Raw genomic sequence first — 12,706 nt, 5'->3', positions numbered from 1 at the left:
TGCTGCCATCATTTGTGCCTGGGGGTTGTGACAGCGCCTCTCCCTCTCAGCCCCACTCTGTTGTTATGTGAAGAGTTTCCCCCCCCAAAAAACAGCTCTCAGTTCCTTCTTCCAGTCCTTAAGGTGATATGAACGGCAAGTGCATCATGCTTCTTGGTACTCTGACAACCCCCTCCTCACCCCCCTTTTCCGCTCCTGGAGGTCTGAAGAGCAGGCAATGACTGCTGCTTTTATCAAGAATTCTGCAATACACAGTGAGAATAAAAATAGCCTGGGGAGGCTGACATGCCCATCTAACAGTTTGTTTTCCAAATGCCTGTTGTGATATAAGGAGCAGGCACTTCATTATTTAGTACTAATTACTGCTGGGATATTTTAAGTCCCAATTTCCTGCTTACATCAGCAGAGCACTGTTTAACCATTTTTTTTTTAGTACTAAGTTGACATTTGACAAATGTCAGCTGCTAAAACTGAAAGTTAGATGTCCATTCATTTCAGCCTTCTTGGATAGACAAATTTGGATTTATTCAAAAGGAGGGCCATGCTGTTTGTGCTTTCTCTTGTGAAAGTGTTGTTTGTTGCACATCAAGTATTCAGTGCCATTTTGAAATGAAACATTAGAAAACCTTTCTTGACAAAATGGACAAGACTGAATCGATAGAAAGGGAAGTAGTAGGATACAAGAAGGAAAGCAGTACTTTTCAATGCTTAATTGTAAGTAAAAGAAAAAATGAGCCACAGAAGGAAGTTTCAAAAAATCACAGTGCACTACAAAACATTTACAGAAGGGGATATATAAAAGAAGCTTTCCTCAGCTATTTGAAGGTGTTGTTCAATGATCTACTAAACACAATAACATGATTGTATCCTGAATAAAAGAACTGCCTGTCTCCACCAGAAGAGTTGAAAGATGTGTGAACGAAATGGCAAAAACATTAATGCCTGCATTAAAAGACACATCAACGTATAGTGTGGCTCTTGGATATAAATGGTGATGCACGTTTGGCAATTTTTACAAGGTATTTTTCTGATGAAATCTGAGAAGAAAGTTGTTGCCTAAAACCCCTGCATGGTACAAAAAAGAATAAAGATATTTCAGAAATGTTTGAAACTCACTTTGAAGAATGTGGAGTCAACATCAGAAAAATATTTTGTGGGATGACAGAAAGTGCTTCTGTCATAGTTGGGAAAATCGATCCAGCATAGCTAGGCTTAAAAAAGGTTTCCACAATTCCTGGAGGAAAAGTCCATAAACAGTTATTAGCTAGGTAGACCTGAGGAAAGTCACCTCCTTCCTGTCTTTTCCCCTGCTTCTTCTTGCTTCAGCTCCAGTCAAACAATGACCTCTTTGGTTGTTAATTTATCTTGAAAAAAACGAGGTCAAATCCCAGATTTAGAGGCAGTCAATGAAGAAGCTGATTTAGATATAGCGGCTATGATGGCAACAGAAAACCTTGATTGTGATATAGTTATCTAATACCTATGGACAGAAATACTCTTCTTCATTTTTCCATTTTTCACTCCTATACTTTGAAAACCAATCTACCGATTGGTCAATTTTTACGGCTCCGCCGCTTGTGTTCGAACAAATCTGAATTTTTGTCCCAAGCTCAACTTCTGGCATCCAGACTACTTCATCATGGATATCCATCATATACTATAATAAAAGACATCAAGCATGCATCCAATGCCCAACGTGAATGGCTTCTACTTGATAGTTCTAACAACTCAGAAGAATTCCCTTTGGTATGCACATTAAGATATTCTACCAAATCGTCTGCAATAACGTCTATCATTCGCAAGAACTGGCACATTTTAAAAACCCACACAGTTTTTGCTGAACCTCCTATGATTGCATACAGCCGGGGCAAGAATTTGAGGGATCTACTTACGCATTCATTCCTACGCTCAGATGACTGTTCTCAAACAGAATTCCCCTTAGGACATTGGCCATGCAATTAGTGTTCATTATATGCTAACACTCTCTCTGGTCCGACTTGGACAGATAATACAGGAAAAACCCAATGTGGCAAGAAACCATTCAGACTGTTCTACATCTAATGTCATTTATATCATTGTCTGTCCCTGCAACAAAATCTATGTCAGCAGGACAAAACAGCCAATATGCACCCGGCTCACGGAACATCGGAGTTGCTTATCTACAGAAAAAATTCAAGCACCCACAGTGCAGCATTGTGTACAATACAAACATAAATTTGTGGATCAAAAATGGCAGGTGATTGACAGAATATATATGTCATCTAGGGGGGGAGATCCACAAAATATACTTAATTTTTACGAACAGCTATGGATTTTTCATTTGAACAGCATGCAGCCCAACAGTTTAAATATGTCTATTGAGAGGTATTCTATCATTTAAGAGCTTCTGTTCCATAGCAACCATTGACGCCATCACTGTGTATCTACGTGCTACCCGTCCATTGGTTTATTGTCCCTTTAAAAATGGCGCATGTGCAGAGCCTCTGGTAGAGGAAACTGGAAAAAACGCCACTGAAGCCTCAGAATGTTAGTACCGCCTTGTCAAGTATTGGTTGAAGCTGTTAAAAACTTTTTTGTATCATTATTATTGCTTTAATATTCGCAGATATATTCGGCTCCTTGAAGAAGGCAGATGCCGAAACACGGTCCGTGTCGGGCTCATACAGTTCAAGCCTCTCGATCCTGGACTTAAGGGCGTTTCTTTGTACATATTAAGCTAAGTTACTACTTATTATAACATATTACAAATGCAATGAGAAGTTATGAAATACTTGGAATTTCATATCACAAATGGATGGTGTTTTCGCTGAGCATAAAAAATTCATTCTGGACCTATGATTATATTATCAGCACAAAAGGTCTTTGCTAAATAGCATTGATACCTATGCCCACGTATGAGGTCTACCAAATGAGACAAAAAAAACGTGACTCACGGTGATTTATTTTGATTATATCATTTTGGGACTTTTAGCCTTTCTGCTTATCTGACTGTGATATAGTCATACCAGGCTATAATCTATTCAGGAAGGGTGAAGTAGGAAGGAAGGGAGGAGGTGTGGCATTATATATAAAAAATAATTTTAAAGCAGGCTTATGAGGTAAGGAGGAAGCATTGTGGATTAATTTGGAAAGAGGGAATGGAACATCTATACTGGTGTAATTATACGACACCTCCATCACATACAGCGTAGATAGAGATTTAGTGAAGGATATTCAAAAAATTGCTATGAAAGGGGAGGTAATATTGTTAGGGGATTTCAATCTGCCAGATGTTGATTGGGACATCCCAGATACAGAATCTTCTAGAAGCAGGGAGAATGTAGATTCTCTGCAAGGAAAATTGTTCTGTCAACTGGTAATGGGATCCACATGGGAGGGGGCGATACTGGATTTAGTGATTACCATCAGGGACAGTATCTCTGATTTAGTAGTTAATGATCATCTGGGATCCAGTAATCACCAGATGATGTGGTTCAATATTAGAGCACAAGAGATGACAGTTCATTCCCAGGAAAGTGTTCTAGACTTCAGGAAAACTTTGTTAAAATAGGGGAGTACCTCAAGGAGGTGTTAGCTGGTTGGGAAAATCTAGGGGACGTAGAAGAGTAGTGGGCAAAGCTAAAATGAGATATTATAGGTGAAACTAATCTTTATGTTAGAAAAGTAAATAAAGGAAAGAGGCTGCTATGGTTTTCTAAGGAAGTAACTAAAAAGGTAAAGGAGAAAAGGTTAGTGTTCATACATTAAAAGAGATCACAGCAATATTTGGAATAGCTAAGAGAAGCTGGGAAAACAGGAATGCAAAAATTCAAATGGAAGAAAAATAGCAAATAAAGGGGACAAGACAATTTTAGATATGTTAGTAATAGAAGGAAGTACCAAAGTGTCACTGTGAGACTCAGAGGTAAAGGGAAGGAATATGTAAAGGCTGATGGGGAAAAGGTGAAATAGTTTAACAAATATTTTTGTTTGGTGTTCACTATGCAAGGGCCTGGAGTAGGACCACATAAAACAAACACAAATAAAATTCGAAGTGAGGTAAACCTCAATTGAGTTTTAGAACAGTGTGTTCGTGAGGAGCTAACTAAACTTAAAATAGATAAGGTGATGGGGCCAGATGTGGGGGTATTGAGGGAACGTAGAGATGTCCTGGTAGCTCCACTGGCTGACCTATTCAATGCTTCTTTAGAGTCTGGAGTAGCCCCAGAGGACTGGAGAGGGTTGGATGTGGTTCCTATTAAAAAACAAATGGAAGCAAGGAGGAGGCTGGGAACTACGGGCCAGTTTGTCTGAACTCTGTGGTAAGCAACTGAATGGAATTGCTGCTAAAATTGAGGATAGCACAGTTTCTGGATTCAATGGATTGCATGATTGAGGTAGCATGATTTTACTAGACGTAAATCTTGTCAGGTAAATCTGATTGGGTGACGAGAGAGTTGGATCAAGGGAGAGTTCTAGACGCAGTGAACTTGAATTTCAGGGAGGCCTTTGACATGGTTCCATGCAGGAGATTTATAAATAAATTGTGCACCTTTGGTATGGGATCCTTGAGTGACTGACTGGGTTAGAAAATGGTTGAGTGAGAGGCGACAAAGAGTAGTAATAGATGGAGTTTACTCTGAGAAAGGGGGCATTACTAGTGGTGTGCCTCAAGGTTCAGTCCTGGGACTGGTTCTTTTCAACATTTTTCTGAGCAACATAGCAGTAAGATTGTAAGGAAAGATTTGTCTTTTTGCTGTTGATACTGAAATCTGTAATAGAGTAGACAGCCCGGAATATATGGAAAGCATGAGGATGGATCTAGCAAAGCTCTAGAGACTGGTGTCTAAACTTTAATGCTAACAAATGCAGAGTAATGCATTTAGGATGCAAAAATCCAAAAGAGAGGTACAGTATTGGAGGTGAAATTCCACAAAAGAAGAGTAGTATCTGGGGGTGATTGTATCTAATAATCTTAAGGTGGCTAAACAGGTGGATAAAGTGACAGCAAAAGCCAGAAAGATGCTTGGCTGCATAGGGGAGAGGAATGGTCAGCAGGAAAAGGGAGGTGATATACCCTCTTTATATAGGTCCCTGGCGAGACCTCACTTAGAATACTGTGTACAATTCTGAAGACCGCACCTTCAAAAGGATATAAACAGGATGGAGTTGGTTCCAAGGGTAGCTACTAAAATGATGAGAGGTCTTCATTCTAAAATCATATGGGAATAGACTTAAGGGTCTAAACATTTATACCCTGGAAGAAAGCTGAGATAGGGGAGATATGTTAGAGACATTTCATTATCTCAAAGTTTCCATGCACAGGAGGTGAGCCTGTTTCAACGGAAAGGAAACTCTAGAATGAGGGATCATGGAATGAGGATGAAAGCAGGTAGATTCAGGAGTAATCTTAGGAAATATTTCTTTGCAGAGAGGGTAGTGAATGCATGGAATGGCCTCCCATTCCAGACAAAAACGGTATTTCAATTTAAATACAGGGGATCTCTGAGGCCGTGATGGGAATTGTAAAGCTAGATAAAGTGGACGGATGGGAGACTACACAGTCTTTTTCTGCCATCATGTCTCTGTTTTTCTGTTTCTTAATCTAGGTGTCACTGTTTTACTTTACTTCCCCTAGACTTGAATGGGAAACAAACAAATGAAAGTAATTTTTTGTTTACTTTCATGGGTGGCCTCCATTCATTTGGCGGGACTATGAATGAAATAAAAATGGCCTCATTCATCACATTTTAAACTTTTGGTTTAAATGAATGCACATCCCTAAATGTTCATCATGTATTCTTCTACTCAGTAATTTATATTTGTATCCATCCTCTCCTTTTCAACTGGAAATGCCATTCTGCTGCATTTTAAAGTTTTCTTATGTTTCATTGCTTTAAATAAAAAATAAATCTAATTCTAAAAGAGAGAAGCAAATGCATAAACACTGCTGCAAATCATGTGCATCTTTAGCCAAAAAAGAAGAGTGAAGGGCAGAGGATTGAAAGGGAAATTTATATGCTCAATGATGCTTAATTTTCAATATGTTGTGATAATTTCCTTTTCTGCAGGGTTACAGGGATATTTATCTGTGGTTATAGTCTTTGCACATAAATGGTTCAGACTCAGATGATGTATGGAAATCATTTGCACAGATCAGTACAATTGGGCTCTAAACATAGATCTCTGAAGAATACCATATGTGTGAAAATGGTTTTTGCTCTAGACTGCTTCAGAGAAGCTGACAGATAAGATGCCATTCTGCTGAATTCCCATAAAACCTGCTACTACCAATGCAGATAATATTCAGGGTAATACTAAATTTATTAGACTTCTTCCTGGATAGTTATAAAATGCCAGCTGTTCATTCCTCTGTAGTATTTTATATGTAGGAAGTTAGTGTGCGATGTCAGTTGCTAACTGAGATAAATGTGCCGGGACACAGGTTGGTAGATCAGAGTGCCTATGCATAAGAGAGCATATAATTTATTAATGAGTATAGACCATCACACTTCATTAGATAAAAGGACTGTGATAAGTTTACAAACTTACCTAGAAAATGGAAATAAATCTGTTTGTATCTAAAGAGAGAGGATACAAATGTCTTCACCCACAAACTCAGCCTAATGGGGATCTAAGGCTAGAGTTCTGCAAGCATGTATGTAGTGTTTTGTTTCAACAGTGGTGATGATTCAGAAGTTGAATGAAATTGTAGAACATCTCCATCAATACTCTGTGTGGATAGGTAGGTGGGTTAATGGAGAAGTAGATACCCATATATTGTACATGATTAGAAAGAAGTAACTGAGTTACCAGTCACCCAACAAGTGAAAGTTGCCATGTTCCATCTGTCTCAATTCAGGGGAAAACTAGGCTTCATTTTCAATTTTTCATGATTATTCTAAATTTTACTGATTATATTTATCTATGGGCCACTGAGTGAGTTTGTTTGATAAGTTGGGTGGGCTTCACCAGCATTTATTAACTTTCTGCGAGCCTCGGTTTAGTGCTTTGCAGCATTTTAAAGGCACTCGTAAAACAGCATTTCTCAGGTATGTTAGAGTGGGAGGCATTTTTCACTATCTATATTTTTTTTATAAATAGCATTTGTAGTTTTCTAACATGATGTTAATGTTTGTTTTAGCCTTTGAAGATCTCATTGAAAACAATCTTTCCTATTGAAAATAATCGGCAAATGAACGCTTTAATGCTCCACCATGAATAATCAACTCTTCTTGTTAAACACCATTGATATACCAGAGATTTAATGCTACAATTCAACATATAATGAACATTTTGGAGGATTTCACAAGATTAGTTTGATTTTCCATTTAGCCATAGTCTTGATGAAAGTTTAATCCTTTTTGAAAAACCCACCAATGGTGAAACAGAGGCCATTGCTGGGCTTTCTGGAATTTAGTAATCCAGCATAGTTATTATCTGGGATTAAGCTATTGAACACATTTATTGGGAATTTGCATGTGGTTTTGCCACATGTTTATTTTTCATTTTCACTTTTATGGGGTTTTCTTTAAGCCAGTACTGATTTGAACTTGGCAATTGCACAATTTGCTATGAGCTGGCTTTTTTACCCATTCAAAAAGATTTGAGGTATTTGTATACAGCCAAATATTGTTCAAAGAATTGAAAAATATTGTGTGTTCTCCCTTTTTTGTGTGTGTGTGTTTATATTTTCACTTGGGAACACTTGGTTTGAAACTTTTAGCTACCATTATTAGTTTTAGATCGATCGATAGAGGTGCAGGGCCTCACACAAATATTCTGTCTCTGAGGAGCTGAGGAGCTTTAAAAACGATTCCTTAAGTCTGGTCCCTCAAAACCAAAGTTGCTCCTTCGATGTATTTGCTGTAACTTCTCTGCCACTGTGAACATCAAATGTGCTGCTTTGCTCGCCTCTACTGAACAAAGGAGTTGTCTCCAATAAACATTTGGTGAAAGGGTGGAGAAAGTCTAGCATGGCAATTCTATTCGGAAGAGCAGAATGCTAATGTTCAAGCCACATTCCTGAGGAAAAAATCCAGTCAGAGGTTTTTTATTGCTCTCTTAGGGCTATGGATCATTAAGCTGGTTTGTTACACCTTGTGGCTTATGCTTGCATTTTTTTAATCCATTAATTCTTTACTGTCTCCTCTGTCTACAGTGCGTGTTGGAGACTTATTACAGCAGGCAGATTCATTAACCAAGTTTTCTGCTTTTTTATTCTGAAACTTCACTTTCTGCACATGAAATATATGGTTCTTTGGGTTGTTGTGATGGGTTTCCTCCTTCCACATAAATATTGAAGGGGAGGAGATTTAATTAAGAGGATAAAGAGTTGCATGCTCCAGTGACAATAAACTACACTAAAATACTATTAAACACATCAGTTTGGATATTGTAAAAGTTACTACTTTAATATTTGTTTTAGCAAAAGTTGACTAAGATGGTTTACTGGTATAACATATTAGTTTTAACTGGAATCTCAGATAATGTTAGTTAATACAATATCCTTTAAAAATTTGACTTTTAATCTTCTTTACCAGTTAGTGCATCTTGATCTAATCTGTTTAGTAGCATTATCTTTCAGTAGGATTTCATGTTGTTCTTGGGCATTTCTATTTGGTTTTGCCAAATGATACATGCACCTCTTTTAGTTCTTTATGTAACCCATTTAACCATTTATACCAGGGGACATTTTCAAAGGGGTTAGGTGGGAACTAGTTATCTAATTTGGCCTCTTTGAACATTGACTAGACCTGAGCAGTTAAATTTAGTGGTCTTTTCACTAGGCACCTAAATGTAAGGTACTTAAAAAGTGGGCAACTATGTGGGTGGATTTAATGCAGGGAAAATAGGTACTTACCACTCGTTAGCACTAGACATCGCATTTAGGGGATCATTTTCGTAGTGTATCACATGCGAAAAGGGACTTTTGGCACGCGAAAAGTCCCTTTTCGAGTGCGATAGCTAGATTGGGGCAGAGTTGGCCCCGGAAGAGGAGGAGTCGGGGTATAGTCGGGGCGGACGCAGCAGAAACTTTGCTGGCAGCAGAAACTTTGCTGGCGGCAAAAAGGTAAGAACCCTTTTCGCTGCCAGTAGCACGCCCAATAGCACCACCTTTTATGATGGCGCTATTGGGTGCGAAAGCTGGCAGCGATCGCACCGCGGAGGTGCGATCACTGCCGGCTTTCGCAGGCCCCCCCCTCCGCTTCACCCCCTCCCCCCCCTTCACCCCCTCCCCCCCATTACCACCGGATACTCTAAGGTCTGCGACCTTAGAAAATCCAGGCCTTAGCTCTTTAAATCTAGGCAAATGAATTGCAGACTTAAATTTTGTCACCTAGGGAGCCAATATTCAGCTGCAGATCAGCCAGTTAAGGACATGATCCACTAAGGGCTTTTCCTATAGTCACAGAACATTTAACTGTGATCAGCATATGAGTGTTTGAAACAGTGAACAGATATATTGCACTGTGCACACATCCACTCTTTGGGGTGAATTTTTAAAAGCCCGGCGTGCACCAAAGCCAGGAGATACACAGAAAAGTCAAGCTGATGTGCGCTGCACAAATTTTAAAAGGCACCCGCATCTACGCATATATCCCGATAGGTACACCAAACCTTTTCCCGAAAAGGGGTAGGGCATCAGCTTGGTCTGGGCAGCATATGGGTGCTCTAGGTTTTATGAATGAAACCAGCATGTAAATACTTGCACGCACAAGTACGCACCGAGTTCCAAAACCGTGTAACTTTACTTCTGCTATGCATGACGTGTAAGTCCTAAAACAAAAAACAACTAGGCTAGTCTGTGGGGTTTGAAGGATAGTGGGCTAACAGAGTGAAAGAGAGGTTAATTAACTAGGTGGGTTAGGAAGTCCTATCCTTTACCTAGGTGAACTGGGAACAAACTGGGGAAACTGGTAATCACGTCAGATCACGCGTCTGCTAAACTCCCCCATATAAAATTGTGCGCACATGTATGCACATGCAGCCTATTTTATACCATGGCGCATATCACATGTATGTTATAAAATGGCCATATCCTTTGGCGCAAGCCAGCATACGCACGAACATGTGCACCCACGTGCTGGTATCAAAGTTACTATCCCTATGTACACCTCTGAAGATTTGATGTCATTTGGAGTGAGGAAAGTCTCACAAAGATGAGATTCTAAAATGTTTTCTTGCCCTAGCTTCATGGACTGTATAACAGGGTACTATCAAGCTAGGGCGAGAGAACACGTTAAAATACTTTGTGAGACTTTCCTCACTCCAAATGACATCAAATCTTCACAGAGGTGTCCTGTGCTGTTCATATGCCTCATTCTGCATGTCAAACTGTCCCCAAAACCCTAAACCACCACCAAAACCTCACTTCAAGTTATTAGCTGGCCCTCTTAAAGAGATATAAATAGTTGACTACTATGAAGGTCTTATAAAGAGGCACGCTCACTCTCTCTCTCTCTCCAGGAGTAACTAAACTTACGTCTGTCAGAGAAAGAGCTGTTTCATTAGCTGGACCAAAATTGTGGAACACCTTACCTGTTGAGCTCAGACTCCAGAAGGTTTTGAAAATTTTTAAAAACGTATTGAAAACATGTCATTTTGAACAAGCAACAAGATGTCAGTCTGTTTTACTTTCTTACTCTATTTTATTTCAATGCTATTTAATCTAATTTAATCTACTAATGAATTGATTATTAATTATTTTATCTATTTCATTATTCTTGCTTTTTCTTAATTTAAATGTATTACTTTTATTCCTTTTATCTGTTTAACTATTTTATAATTAATATTATTTTATGATTGTATTTTCTTTCTATTTATTGATTATATACAGAAATTGTGAACCAATGTGAAGGTAAATACCAAGCATCAGTATATAAAACTGAATACATAAATAAACATAAGAAAATGCCTGTCTGAGCACTTCAAAGGCTGCAAAGTGAAAATCTCAGAAGTGCAATAAATCTAACATGCATTGCAATAAAATACCTGTGCACAGTGCAGTAACTCTAAAATTATCATAGCCATGCCCCTTTTCCTTATCGTGGGCATTAAATATTCATGTGAAATTTATAGCATTTTGATGAATCTAGGCCTATGTTAGACCTGCTCAATATCAGGCCTAAACTTAGACAGATAAGATGTATCTGTCTATGCAGCGCTTTCTATAGCTGTACTACTGAATATCTAATCTAACAGGTGACTTGTTCAAGGAGTTACTTATGTAAATGTAACATATTATTGTAGCAGTTTTCAAAAGCCATTTACGTGCATAAAATTACACGAGTACATCCTTTGGACAATTCAATGGCATATATTGTAGCAATTTTCAATAGCCTACTTACATGGATAAAAAGTATTTACACATGTAAAACCCATTTTTAAATCCATGAATGCTTTTGAATATCAGGCCCTAAGTTAGTTGGATATGTCTATCAGGCTAACTTAGGGGGTCATTTACTAAAGGGTTTCTCCCATTCTGTGTCTATGAGTTTATTGATAAATACTCAATTATTGACCAATATCAGTTTGGATTTTGTAAGCTGCATAGCACTGAAATATTAATCAAGTTTTGACACTATTACAGGGGTTTTGATTGTGGCATGGATTATGTTCTGGTTCTTCTTGACAACTCACTGCTTTTGATACCCTTGACCATGAAATTCTGCTGTCATGGCTTGATATCCCTAGGATGGTTTACAATAGGTTTTCTTCATATTTGTCCCACTGCTTTCAGATTAGGTTTGATAGTGTTGTATCTGACTGGTATGCTGTCACCACAGGTGTTCCACAGGGTTCAGCCTCGTCAGCCACCATATTTAATCTTTATCTCTCTCCATTATGTAAGGTTCTGTTTTGTCTCAGCATAAATTATAAAGTTTATGCAGATGACATTCAATTTTTCATTCCATACACGATTCCTCCTGTTCTCATATATTTGTTTGTTTCACTATGCTTAAGTTCTGTTCAACATTGGTTAACACATAATAATTTATTGCTAAATATCTCGGAAACTGAATTAAATATTCTCAGTACATGGGTATCTTTTAATTTTTCCACGTCCTTCCACTTTGTTGATCACAGCCTCCCAGTCAATCAACAAGTATGGAATCTAGGCGTGATAAACTGACCCTGGCTTAACAATGCTCCCATATATCAAAGTCATATATTAAATCTTCTTTTTATAAGTTGCGTTTGCTGAGAAGACTGAGACCATTTCTCAAGTTACAAGATTTATGCACTACTATGCACCTCGTTTTGGTGGGCCTTGACTAATGTAATGGCTTTCCATCAACTGGTGCAGAATGCCACATTGCATATTTTGACAGGCACGTGCATGCAGGATAACATTTGTCCTGTCATAGTATCCCTACAATGGTTTCTGATCAATTATAAAATTTTATTTAAGCTAGCTTCTATAATACATAGGCTGCTGCATGAGGACTCTGATCACTGGATGAATTCTGTTATATGGTTGTATAAATTCTCTAGTTCATTGAAGTCTGCAAACAAGAATTTGCTGGAGGTTCCCTCCGTGAAACTTGCTATTTTTGGGCAGCACAAGAGACAGAGCTTTTTCTGTGGATGGATTGTTTTTTGTAACTCCTTACCTGAGCAAGTTCAGACAATAGAATGTTCATTTTAAAAACACATCTATTTAAGATGGCATTTAATATTGATATGACATCTTAGGTTGGAAAAGAGATTCAGGTTATCAAAA

Source organism: Rhinatrema bivittatum, chromosome 14 (assembly GCF_901001135.1).
Source record: "Rhinatrema bivittatum chromosome 14, aRhiBiv1.1, whole genome shotgun sequence".
NCBI lineage: Eukaryota > Metazoa > Chordata > Amphibia > Gymnophiona > Rhinatrematidae > Rhinatrema > Rhinatrema bivittatum.
This window is presented reverse-complemented; position numbering follows the sequence as displayed.